The sequence below is a fragment of the Chlamydotis macqueenii genome, chromosome 15, assembly GCF_036417535.1.
Source record: "Chlamydotis macqueenii isolate bChlMac1 chromosome 15, bChlMac1.mat, whole genome shotgun sequence".
NCBI classification, from domain to species: Eukaryota; Metazoa; Chordata; class Aves; order Otidiformes; family Otididae; genus Chlamydotis; species Chlamydotis macqueenii.
This window is the reverse complement of record NC_141570.1, coordinates 9,316,700-9,329,785: the sequence shown is the minus strand read 5'-3', so window position 1 is coordinate 9,329,785 and position 13,086 is coordinate 9,316,700. Positions and strand designations below refer to the sequence as shown.

The 13,086-nt window shown below is 46.9% G+C and overlaps 1 long non-coding RNA gene across 1 annotated transcript in view; it reads right to left on the bottom strand.

Moving 5' to 3' along the window:
- Window positions 1-11,151, bottom strand: part of LOC147598842 (uncharacterized) — a 139,151-nt gene extending 128,000 nt beyond the window's left edge. Inside the window, exons 1-2 of the long non-coding RNA XR_015260168.1 lie at window positions 11,032-11,151; window positions 9,916-10,085 (exon numbers count right to left, since the gene is read on the bottom strand). This is a non-coding gene — a long non-coding RNA (uncharacterized LOC147598842). The remainder of the gene's footprint in view (window positions 1-9,915; window positions 10,086-11,031) is intronic.
- Window positions 11,152-13,086: the final 1,935 nt, after the last annotated feature.

Sequence of the window (13,086 nt, the reverse complement as noted above, 5' to 3'; positions counted from 1 at the left end):
TTTTGTCAAGTAGACCCACCGAACGCCATGACCACTGAATGCACTGGCTTTTTCCCTTGAAAAGCCATTTTCTCCTTCTGTGCCAAGCTTACAGGAATGGGCATTCCTACCCCACAAGCAACCCTAGCAGCACAAATATCCTTTGGCTTCAGGGACTGCGGCCTGTGTGCAACACAGCTCTGAGCACCAGCACACTGGTGGCTTCCTGGTGTGGACCAAGGCTTGGGACTGAAAGCATACAGTCCTGTCACTAGTGCAGGATGGGACCGAGCTGCTCACAGGCTGCCGACCTCACTCCAGCTCTCAGACTGCTTCCCCAGCAACTTCCAGCTGCTTGGCAGACCTCAGCCTGTCTCCTCTAGCAAAGACAGTATCTGCTTTTCAGTGCCTGTGCTCCATCTGAAATCATAAACCTCTTTATTTATATCTGTCTCCATTATAAAGGAGTCACCAATTAATTTCAGCGAGACTCCTCTGAGAGCAAAAGAGAAGGCAATGACTGACTTCCTGCTAAAGTAGTGAACTTGCTCACCTCATACCATTCTTCTCCTCTGTATATATACAGATACTGCAACTGAGCCTGTGCTTCGGAATTCACCGTCCATTCATGCAAGCAATTTCTCTTCTTCACTAGTTTCTCGAATCAGTTTTCTGAAGCTCTGAGACATACAATTGCTAATTCAGAAAATGAAGACAACAAGCTTCACTTCTTCCCATTTACCTTGGAAACACTGCAAGTTTGGCCAGCTATGTGGCAAAAATATAGCTAAATATGTCAAAACTCACTGTCAATTCTGGATGATTTGCAGGCTAAGTTTGAACATAAGCTGCAATAGAAACTTGCTGTCTCTGAGAAAGTCTGAAAATCGAGTCCCTTCTCTGCACATTAACAGTCTGCAACTGGCAAAAGGGATCACAGTAGTCTGTCCCATCACAGCCTGATGGCTTAGGTAATGTCTGAAAAGCATTTGGACCTCAGGAAAGGGAATGTTTTCAGCGCAGTTTCATTTCTTAAGTGACTAAGTCACTTTCAGAAATAGCGCTTGGCTGCCTCAGTCATGCCATCATTTATAAGTGGTTTAACCTACGTGCTGGGCTCTGTTTTCCAGTAGCTATGGATAGTTCCTCTTTGGGCCCAGAGTCCCGAAGTCTGAGACAAGTACAGTGAACTCCTGGCTGTCAGTCAAGTCATCTTGGACAAAAAGAAAAGAGTACCAGTGGCCCAGACTCAACATACACTGATAGAAAAAAAAAAAGGAGGGCGTTTTACCATCCCCTACGCCCACACTAACTGGACTGGACTAAGCAGGATTGGTCCACAGCCCAGAAAAAGTACCAGAAATCTTGGCAATGACCTCAGTGAATTTGAGTCACCAGACTCACAGGCTTTGGTGGCGAGTGAGAAACCCAAGCTAAAGTCTTCTGCCTCTAGTATACACTTCTAGGAGGAGCTGCATTGTGTCTTTTGCTGCAACAATCAGCATCTTGCATAGATCGCCCTTGTGCACACCAGCTGACACTGCAATCGCTGGTGTCACTCCACAAATCTGCTCACTCCAGTATTTGCTCCACTGTATCAGAATTTGGCCTAGCCCCTGTGTCTGGCAGGGAAAATTGCATTGAAGGGTTCTATACACCAGCTGTTCCTCCTTTCCCCAAAACGTTCCAGTCTTCTAATTGCCCTGTTTGGATTCTCCTCTCATCCCTCAAACCTTCCTGATGGGAATAAAATACACAGTAGATGACAACTTTGAAGTCATTTTCACGTCACGCCTGATAGCTGCTGTAGGAAGGTTATTGATACTGTTATTAATTCTTTCTATTTTCCCCTATACATTCCTGCCCCCAGCAAACCCTCAATATGAAATTATTTTCAGAACCGTTTCCAGCCTGCTCCTGATGTTGCTCTCAGAACGATCTGAAGACAGATAATACAGCTGTCATTTCTCAAGGCTCCCCTGCCATGCTTTGATAAAACCCAAATCGTGGTTTTGATGGTGCCAGATTTTACAAGCCTATTAAGCTGTCTCTGCCAAGTGATGGTTTTCCCTTTACAAGCTCTGGGCTGACACAGGGTTTCCATGCTCTCCGGAACGTTTAACATCCCATCTCCGCCCAACCGTCTGTCATTCCCTTTTATTTATTTTTTTAATCTGACTGCCATTATAGCAGCAGATTCAAATGAGGAAACCAGCATAGCCATGAGGAGCAATCACCTCATTTGTCCTCAAGCAGGGTGTCAAGGAGAAATATTTGCATTTAAGCAGAAAAACATTAACTCTAAGGGGGGGGGGGGGGGGGAAGGAAAGAAAAAAAAAACAAACCACCTTGCCTTCTGGTTCAGACTTCTGTACTATTTTTTTTCTGACAAATGATCTCCATTCACCAAAGTATTTAACACACACTTCAGTCCCTCCTAAATTTGAGAAACTGGAAACTAAGCACATGCCCAAGCACTGCACTGAAAACCCAGGAGCTTTACTGAGCAGACACCGCAGACGGTAGAGATGTAGAACAGGTGGGAAGAACATGACCTGTTATTCATTCCAGCACTGTTTCGTTACTGCCAGACATTTACTATGCTGATATGCAAACCAAGTCTCACACATGTTAACTGGCCTTCTCTGGTCCTCCCAGATTTTGCTCATGTAGGTTACCCTGCACAGGCGGCCAGACATGTTAATTTAACCTTTAATTGAACATCGACTCCCTGAAACATTACCCACTTTCTACAGGTTTTCAAGGGGTTAACCAGTTCTTGTGGTAAGTGGCCAAATAAGAGAGAGTTCATAGTGAAGGAAAATATTCATCAGACAGACGTGGCTCCTCTGGACAGCAGCGCAGCCTGTCCACAGCAGATGGTTGCTTTGAATCACGTTCAGTAGCTCCTCTCTGCAACTGCCTACAAAAGCTCGTACACCTAATCCAAGCCTTCTCAGAGGCACCCTAATGCCTGCACGGTGAGTGTCAGACCCTGCTTGCCCTCCACATTCCCTTCCCCACCTTTACCTTGACAGACAGCAAAATCCCAGCAGAAGGAGTGAGAACAGTGCCTGTTTCTCTGCTCTGCTGAAACCTAGCCAAGCCTGAAGAAATTTTCTAGCCGGAAATTTTCTAATATTGACAGTTGTCAATTAAGCTGCAAAGAAAATTATTGTGAAATGGAGGCAATAGGGAGAACTTTCCCATTTCCATGAACGCTAGTAACACACAGACAACGCACTTGGTAGAAAAGAGCAACCTGGCAGGCTGTGCCAACACCCGTGAGTCTCACATAGCCCCAGCTCCCAACCAGACTTGCTGCACTGTCTGCAGAGGTGAGCATGGGCTTTGTTGGATTACGGCAGAATACAATGCAAGAATGTAGATTTGGGAACCAAAACAGCAATGTTGTGTTTACAAGACAGAAAACAAGGATTCAGAGAAGAAAGTAATGATCTCTGCAGTGCTGATGCCATTCTTGCATGACTGAAGAGACAGGCAGCAGGAAAGTGATCTTAACTTTGCATGTGGACCTGATAAGTCCCTAAGAGAACTGTGTCCAAACCAAAAATTCAACTTTCAGAGAATGAGAAGAAACAGAAATAAGTTTAAATGAGAACTGAAAGAAAACCAGGGCCTGGAGAACAATTCCTGCAGAGACAGACATAAGGAATTTAGTGTGTCTGACTAAAACAAAGTGACAACTCCATTGACACTCACAGGTACTTGCACACGGAAGAGCTCGCCAAGAGTAAGCCTCATCAAAATAGGACCCAATGGGCAGAAACTGAAGTAAAACAAATGCAGCTTTGAAATAAAAGCTTGTTTCCCAGCACTGAGAGTAATTAAACCCTTGGAATAGCTTCCCTGGGGATGTGGCAGACTTTCCCCCTGGGAAGTATATCATTGCTGGGTGATACAGTTTAATCTGCTTTGTCTATCCCTACACATCCAAGTGTGCCAAATAGACATATTGCAATTGTCTCGTCCCACATAGCCTGCCTCAATACTAACGGCCTTTGGCTTACATGTGTCCTGCTGCGAAACAAGAGCCTGAAGCCAAGGAGCTCCTTCCCTAGTCAGGGCTTTGGCTCTCACTCCCCTGGCAGGGCCTACGGGAACCTGAGGACCTCCAGACCACACCAGGCTCAGATCTCCTGAACTCTTATATTCAGAAACAGACGCTGTTTATTTTTTCAGAACTATGGAATTTGCTGAAGAAAAAGGTATATTTAACCACTCATGAGTGAAGTACACAACAAGTAGTCACACAGATTGCAATTCCCTTCAGCCACTGCCGCCGCTCTCTCCTTTTCTTATGAACTTTTTTCTCGTTACGTGCACTCTCTGGACGTGGACACAGTACCAGAGATACTGGGCCTAAATATTTTCTGCTCATAAAGGAGTCGTCTCCTAAAGGCCATATTCCAGTCAAAAGCCTTCTAACATGGCAGCCCACCACAGAGAGGTGATGTCCCCTCCCAGTAGCACGCAGCCTGGGAGCAGACCTCACCTCCAAGCCTGCCTGTCAGGGTCCCCACAACTCTGCAATCACAGCAAAAGCCCAGTGCTCTGAACTGGCATGAGGAGAGGACAGATGGATACAATCATCTGTACCATCTATTGCTAGCCCACTTAGATCATCCCCAAACAGTACACTGTGCCTGCATCATGGAACCAGCTCATTTTCCTAGCACTGTAGCAGTGTCTGTCACTGGGACCACACTTTCCAAATAGGCTGGTGGGGCACCAGACCCGAAGTGCGTACTGTGAACAGCAAGACCATACTTGCCTTCAATGTAAGGGTCAGGCCACACAATTCACTTTAAATTCTTCCCTCCCAAGCCTTCCAGACACCTGGAAGAGGCCAGTTAAAAAGCCAGACAATATTGCTTCTTAATTTGCTTTCCTGTTCATTATACATACTTCCAACCAAGAGAGTTTGTTCCAACTTGATAAGTAACTGAGCCACATTTACACTTGCTCTCAAATCACTGCCTCCCAGTAGCCACCTTAAGATGGCAAGAACACAGAGGTAAGCGGCAGTAATTTTTCCAGCATGAAGAGATGAGGTCATACCTGCCTGTTCTACTTTAGATTTTCCAGTGCAAGAATAAGCTATTTCTTTTTATACATTGGAGGCGCCTTTCAAGCATACAGTAAGTTGTTTTATAATGAGCTGGAACATCTTGCTTGATGAGATCTCTGTTCAAATTGTTATTTTCCTTCAGCTAGGTCAGAGCTTTCTGGCTTTGACACACTGAGAAAAGCACATGTATTTTCCATTATTTATGTATTGCAAAGACTCAAGTGTCCACGCTCAGGCATCCACCCCTCTCCAGCCTGTGCTTCCCTTTCCTACCAAACTCTGTCCAAAAGGTGGACATTCTCCTTTCTCCTCCCAACTTCAGGAAAGCAGAACCAGTCATGGTCTTTGCATGTGACTACGAGTCACAAGACAACATGACAGAAACAGCTTGCATCTTACACTGAGGAGGAGCAGCACGTGCAGCAGGTACACTATACAAATATGTCTCTCAAGAGCAACCACCAGCACAGGACACAGGGATGCAGCCAGTGTTGCTGGCAGATGAGTTCACTTGTCACAGCTCACGGATCCTCATTAAGTACTTGGCCAACTTGCAGTTATTTGCTTTTATAATGTCTCCTGCTTGACGACAAACCTACCTGTGCTGCTGGTTCAAAAGAAAGGTTTCACAAACAGACATGCAGAGTTTTTATCTTCAAAGGAAATTCCCAGTGAGGCCACAGTTTCCACTTCACTAGTCTCCCTCCACTGACACGAGGTGTCCACCCTCCCCAGCACACATGGAGCAGCAGATGTGTGGCAGACCACATTGCACCACTTATTAGATCAAGGTTAGAAAAAACAATAATAAGCCTGCCTGAGCTCATGAATAAACTGACCTGTTTAATTATGGATATGCTTTTCCAGAAAGCATTTCCCATTCAAGCCTTTCACAGTGCTCTCCCAAAAATAGATGAGGATCCCAAGAATATCAACAAAAATATCCTCACATCACCCCTGCTGGGTGAAGCAAAACCTGTTTTACAGAGAAATATCTGAAGTAGGAGGTTTTAACATTTTGCCTACAGAAATCTAAGGAACATGGTATCTACCAGCCCCAATGACTTGACAACAATGGAGTCCTGTGTTGGAAAGTGAGGCTTTCCAGCATGGGTAGGCAGCACATTTCACCCATGTACAATGTTCTACCTAAAATGTCACAGTGCTTTATTAAGTTTTGTGCTGTCGTGTTTGATTTATCAGCCAAAAAAAAAAAAAAACAAAAAAAACCCAAAAACCAGAATAGAGATTATTCCTGCAGAAGGCAAAAGCCACCCTGCCTTTCCTAGCCATTCCCCTTAGAGCCACCCATGAACATTTGTTCCCATTTTTCAGACGCTGCAAGTCTACCACACATTCATGGTTCTTGCTTTCCACTGTTTATATTAAAGACAGAAAAAAGCCATCAGCTGATAATAAGGACATGTCTGTCTACCTCTGGTTTGGTTCTTGAACTGGCCAAACCTACAGAGACCACCACAGTGCAAATGGTCTTTCCCTTATGACAGGTAAGTTTGGGTGCAGGCCAGCTCCTCCAGGCCAGGAAGGCAGATTTCCCAAGATGAGCAAGGCCGTTCTGGCACACTGCAAAGGCCTGTCAGGACCTCTGGACTTTTTGTGGTGCTGCAAATTCTCTGTCCCTTCAGACAGAGAGGGACCTTTGAGAAGTCAGTGGAGCCATCATCACTCAAGTGATTCAGCTTTTATCCACACTGCAATTCCTGCTGTCCATCCCAGGCACAGAATAGCAAAACATCAGTCAAAAGATGAATATCTAGGAAAAGAGACAGAAGATCTCTACGTGAAACACCTGAGATAATCCTGCAGGGAAGGTGCAGCCTGAATAAGAGTGAACTTTCCAGAGGCAATAAGTCTCTGGAAGGACGCACACAGTAAAGCATGCACAGTTGATCGAGAATTCAGTCATCTCCCACCCTGACTTTATTGAGGTGCTCAAACAAGATGGGAATGGACAAATGGGAATTTGGGGCTACTTGAAAGTAAAAAAAAAAAAAAAGTGTAAGCGAGAGCAGTGCTTTGGCTGGCATTTAGGGGCTGGATTGTGCTCCCACCCTTACATTAGGGAGCAAAGAGCTGGACAAATGCATTACCTGGACCTTGTGCTTCTGGTCAGACATTGTTTGGTGGCCACTGCCACCTTGTGGCAATGTCACCCACGGAAGGACCCAGAGACAAAAGACTTCACCCCTGTTACTCAGCCATGAACAAAACAGTCTAAAACAAAGGAGCTCTCTGGGCTATACAGCATTGGAGAAGCAAGAAGAGACCAGACTGTGTGGTTTTCCCTGGCTGGAACACCCTTGCAAAACATCCTCTGCCTAATTCCAGGCCAGTTAATTCAGCCCGGGGCTTTGACGCCCGTCCCTGTCAACACGTTTTTGCCAGCACAAACAGAACAAAGCAGGTTCTGCTGCGTTCAGAGCACACTTAGAACTGAAATCTTTTACATGTGGTAGAGTCGCCCTTTTAAAAAGGGAAATCTAACATTTAAGAGAAGAATAAGGCCGGGAGAGACTTGGAAGTTTTCTCTTCTGATGAGCGGCTGAGAAAACGCAACACACCCACCACCAGAGAAGCTGTTCGGGATTTACTGGATAATATCTCCATGCAGGTGAGGTGCGGTCTACATTATCATAGCCGCCCCTTGCTGTCTCAGAAGCTGGTCCAACAGAAATTTCCATCCATTACTGCTGCTCACTAACAGATCAAACAGTAACAGTCCAGGCGTAATGACTCAGGCACTGCAGGTTCAATCTGCATCCAGGGCCCCAGCTGAATCTCCAAACTGCTGTTATGCCCAGACCGTTTTCACACAAAGTCAAGGACAGGGTCTGCCCACGCCACCGTACAAGAGCACGACTGTGGCACTGCATTACTTTCATTGAGGCAATCCTGGTTCTCCCTGCAGACTGACACCACCCATCTCTCCCCAAGGCAGTACAGGCTCTTGTCTGTTGGGGTGACCTACCAGCACTGCTGAACCTTCCGGGGAAAGGATTAGCAATCACCATTAAAATATGACCTTCTCCTGAGCACTGCCTTTAATGGCTGGTCTTAAATCTCAAGGCTTAGTACCATTTGTGCTTGCTTTTTATTTTTTTTCTTTAACATCTCTGTGCACATAATCAGAGTGAAGCCTAAATCAATGCACACAATCGAACCACAGATAAAGTTGTAAGAAATGTCTCTTTGAAAGACAGGTTCCTCCTTCTAGAGGAGAGAGAACAGCTATTCTGAGCTTCCCTTTGCCATTGCTGGAAGATCACCTGACATGTATTTGGTAGGAGCTGATGCAAAGCCACTGTTTTCATTGTCTGCACACAGTCCTTTGGGCAAGGGTCGCCATGGGTGAACCCAGGCAGCACAACAGCAGAAACAATTTCCTCTCAGGGTGACTAAAGCCTCTCCAAACTTCCCCTCTGCAACCCCAAAACATAGCAAAGTTGTTGTAAAAATGTGGGCAAAACGTGCAAATTATATCCCCAAAGATGTAACACTCACTTTCGGATGCCTGGCAGAAGACAGTCAGACCTGTTTTTTTTTCCCCTCCACCAGCTGATGCTACAAGCAGGTCTGGGAGCACACACAGCCAGCACGCACCCCTGCACGAGTACACCTGTAATTATCACTTCAAAACGCCTCACCCTGACTCTCCTGTGGCAGTGTTAGCAGGAACCCTCCCTCTCACTCTGTGTGACCTCTGCAGCAATATTTACAGCCGCCGTGGTCTCCCTCACCGAGCAGGCTGGCTCCCAAAGTCTCCTCATACACGGAATGTGTCAAGTAAATGGAAACACTGACAGAGAGAGTAATTTAAGCATCGAGGAACCAAACTACCGTTAAAACAGTAGCACACAGAGGAACACATGCTAATATCCTAAGGAACAATAGCCAATCGGAAAAACAATAGGTAATTTTCTTCCGTCTCCCGCTCTTTTTATGGCTCATACTACCTGTCATAAGCAGCTATTAAAGACCCCATACTGCAGCATAGAAGAAAGGAGGGTGAAAACACAAAATAAACTACAAAACATTCTCCCTCAAATTCTGCCCATCAAAGGGAATTTAATCTCCAGCTGTCTACCACTTAAGAAATATCAAGTAAAATGGTGAGAATAGACTGCAAAATGCCTTTTTTTGCCATTATACTCGCTACTGAGGGAAAACATTTTTGATGTGGTGACCTTTGCATCGAGCTAGGTTCATACTGAAATGCATTTTGCAGACCATGAAAAAAGCAGCTCCTTTTGACAGCTGAACTCAATACATAAGAACTATTTAAGAGAAGCTGCTTTACAAACAGTGGGTGGCAGATAACAATTAGTTTTATTCTTCTATTATGGTACTGATGGGGGGAAAAAATTATTGCCATTAGTCACAGTGTGCTTGATGCAACAACAAAGAGGGACCAGGCTCTCTCTGTCTTCTTTCCCATGTTTTATTTTCCCTGTGTATCTGCAAGCATCGCTTTTATTTCTTCGTTCATGCACGCACACACACACACACACTTATTCTTCCATCTGTTCCCTATTTTGTCTCCCTTTGCTTTAATGCAGCCCTAAATATGTTAAAGATTTAAATATGTTAAATGCAAATCTGGGCAGCCTCCTAAGCTGCGGAAGCATTTTGCTTTGGTCCTTGAAGATCAGGATAAAAAGTTGAATCCAAGAAAGATGAGGATTAAAGAGGACGAGGAGGAGGGGAAGAAAAGCAGTGCAGGGAAGAGAAGGGGCACAAACAAATCCTCCACCAGCACAAGTCACTCCCTCTGGTGCTTGAATTACACAAGATTAGTTTCTTTCAAAATTTCACCTGTGCCTTACCTGTATGCACAGACCTTGCCGGAGCCCAGGCCAGAGCCGTTCGCTGTTCTCCAGGGATGCTGGCGTTGCTGTTCCCACTCATGGCGGATGGCTTCAGGCTAGACCAGCCCTCACTGCGGGGCAGAACGGACACACGAGGGGCAGAGAGGCCGCTGGTCTGGAGAGGGCAGCTGAAAGGCAAGAGGAGGCTCAGTACCTGCAAAGGAAGAGGAGCTCGGGACAGCTGAAAAGCCCCACAGCTGCCCTCCACGTCAGCTTTCCCCACCCCTCGGGAGGGGCCGGGGCAAACCAGGCGCAGCTGTGGGCCTGCACCAGCTGGGACAGGGCCGGCAGCCATGTGGGGTGGTCCCAGCCTGTGGGGAAACAGGGCCGTGGCCACCGGCAGCCCTGACTGGATGGGCCCTGGTGAAAGGAGGGGTCCCCAGCAGTGTCCCCCCACAGTGCTGTCCTCCCCAAAGCAGCCCCATCTCTGGGGGTGACCCCATGCACCAGGAGCTGGCACAGGTCGTGGCCATGTGGTTTTTAAAGGGCTTGGTGGGCCAGAACCAAGCTCCACCAGCAGCCCTGTGTCTTTCAGGAGACACGAGATCCTGAACTTGGAGTCCAGTGGTGATTTCCAATCTGAAAAAAGGAGAACAGGGACAGTGGGATGCTTTTGGAACCAGGGCGACAGGAGCGTAGGGCATCAACCTGACACTTGCTGGCACTTGTGCTGCACGTACCACAGGAGGCCGTTCCCTTCCCATGCGCATCGCGTTGCAGAAAACCACAGCCAACTGCTTCTGAAAGGGGAGGGAGGGATGGGCCAAGCCTCCATCCGTGTCAGGGAAGCACACATGCACCTGGCCCATTTCTGAGACCACGGTCTAGGACAGGGCACCAGGGGTGCAGCTTGGCAAGGGGAGAGACCCCAAAATGCCCAGGAGGGCAGCCCAGAGTCCCCCAGCCTGGTTCCTCTGCACCAGGCCAAGACGGCCCAGGAGGGCAGCAGCCCTCACCTTTGGGAACAGCAGCCCTCACCTTTGGGAACAGCAAACCCAGGCGTTGCTTTGCCACCAAAAGGCGTGGCTTTGGAAACACCAGTTCCTGCATGGGGATCCCCTAAACCCCACCTACCTCTGCAGAGAGGTGACCTCAGCCTGCCCCAGCTGACAGCCTTCCTCAGCTCCGAGAGCAGCATCCTGGGCCTGGAGATACCAACAAAGCCCAGCTGGGTCTTCTGGTCTCCTCCCCTTCCCTTGCCCCACCAGCAAGGACCCAGCTCTGAGCCGGGGTCCTCTCCAGCGCCTGGTAAACCAGGAAAAGCTGCGGCAATCACTCGTGGTCCTTGTTTGTGTAGGTACCTGGTGAGTTTATTTTGTGATGGACTGCATTTGAGAACACTTCTTCAGTATCAGACACGGGGCTGGGGTATACAGCATCTTTTTACTAAGAAAAGGATTTATTTCACCACACCATCTGCAGAAAAGTGACTGTTTCCTCAGCTTAGGAGACACCACATAAGACCAAGGGGGCAGAGGCCGTGAGGGCTGCAGACCCACATTCAGCGTGGGCCCAGGGGTGCTGTGTGAGGCACCAGACAGTGACCCATTAAGAGAGACACTTACTGCGTACGTTCCCATCCAGACAAGCAAGTAAACAAAAGGGCAAGCAAAACTAATAAAAAAAAAATAATACATCTTATAAAGAAGTTATTTGGCCATAAATGAACACCAGGGTGGCAGCATCAGATATGATGGTTCCCTGATATTTTTTTTTTTCCCTGAAGGTCAGGCAGCCCTTTGACTAATAAAATTTGCGAACCACAGCTATAAAGTCTACTCCTGCCTCTGTTCTTTGCCTGCAGGGAGAATATATGTGCATGAGTCTGTATTTCAGAGAACTGGAGGCCAAGGATAACTCAAAAGATCTTCAAAAAGGATAAAAACATCTTTTGTTGTACAGCAGCTCCCAAACCATGATTTTGGTAGAAAATAGGCACAGTCTTATGAAAAGCTACACAGAGCATACAAAAGGCAACAAACAAAAGTATGTGAACTCAGGCAACAGTCGAATCATTTTAATATCAGCTGAAGCTTTGAAAATGTGATTAGCATATAGTTAGGAGACACTTCTCCTTTGCAGCTAAAAATACTGTGCCAGCTTTGGAAGAGAGCAGCCACCAGCAGAGTTGCCTAAGCCTCTGTGTGCCATTGCCTACAGGGAGCAAAAGGGCCCCGGGTACTTTCCTGGTGTTGTGGAAAAGAGCAGACAGTTTGTCAAGCAGTTTGATTTTTATGACACTTAGTGTAACAAGTCCATCAAGGTCCACCGTACGCTGTCATCCTTTGATAAAAGGCTGTGCACTTCCTGTAGCACTTAAAAACTGATATCTATTTTTAAATGCAGGATTTCCAAATGACTGTTTAAAACCTCAAGGGGGAAACAGCATTTAGGGACCAGTTTTGTGGCTCTGATTTGCATGAGACTGTGCTCCCTAATAGCAGGGACAATCACAAACTCCACGGGCTGCTCCCAGCTCGACTCAGCTGGCAGCGCTGCCTCTCTGAGCCATCACCGCCCGGTAGGATTTGGATCTCTGCCAGTAGAAATCTTCCCTTCAGTTGTTCGAGCTTTGGATGAGGACTGACTTGCACAGACCTTTGAATGTGAGCTTCAGCAAGATTCACTGAGGAAGGCCGGTTCAGCACATACCGTCCATTAAAGGTCAGCAGTTCGGGGATGAGCTTCACCAGGCAGGAGTGGATACTGGCCAGGATCAGCCATTACCCTCCAAACAGACCATAAATTACTTTATCCTTCAGATCGGATGCTAAAAGCAAGGACCCAAACATCTCCTAGACTGCGAGGGACACCTGAAATCTGGATCTTTCTCAGGTCTAGGCAGGGCTCTTTCCCCCTGCTCCTTCACGGCTGAGTGCTGGCACGGCACCAGCCCTGCTGCAGCCCCACGCTCGGCCTGGTTCCCCACACCCCCATGTGCTTCCCATATAATCTCAGTTGTTGTTCTAGGCAGACGGCTCTGTTTTTACTTAAAGCAATTCTATGCCTTTCATTGTGTTTTTAATTTTCATTTCACCAAGATTCACTCCCACGACTGTGCTTTCTGGCTTCTTCCAGCTTTTGTCCTTTATTTTTACTGCTGGAGTCAGAGATTATTATCTCTAAGAA